Genomic DNA, 252 nt, shown 5'->3' with positions numbered 1-252 from the left:
AATTGTTTAATTTTTGAAAAATATATACAAAAAATGAAAACCTAAAAAATATTGTTTACAATTTAAATTTATTTAAAGTTCTAGAATTTATTTTAAATTTATATTTATTTAAAAAATATCTAAACCTGTATTTGTAATTGTCAAATATAATTCTTAATTATAACTGTACAAAGGTTTTTTTTTTTGCTGGAATGTGTTTTTGCCATGTTACCCCCCCCCCCCCCCCCCCCCCCTCTTTTTTTTTTTTTGTTT

The sequence above is a fragment of the Sinocyclocheilus grahami genome, unplaced genomic scaffold (assembly GCF_001515645.1).
Source record: "Sinocyclocheilus grahami isolate Dianchi unplaced genomic scaffold, SAMN03320097.WGS_v1.1 scaffold701.1, whole genome shotgun sequence".
Taxonomy (NCBI): Eukaryota; Metazoa; Chordata; class Actinopteri; order Cypriniformes; family Cyprinidae; genus Sinocyclocheilus; species Sinocyclocheilus grahami.
This window is presented reverse-complemented; position numbering follows the sequence as displayed.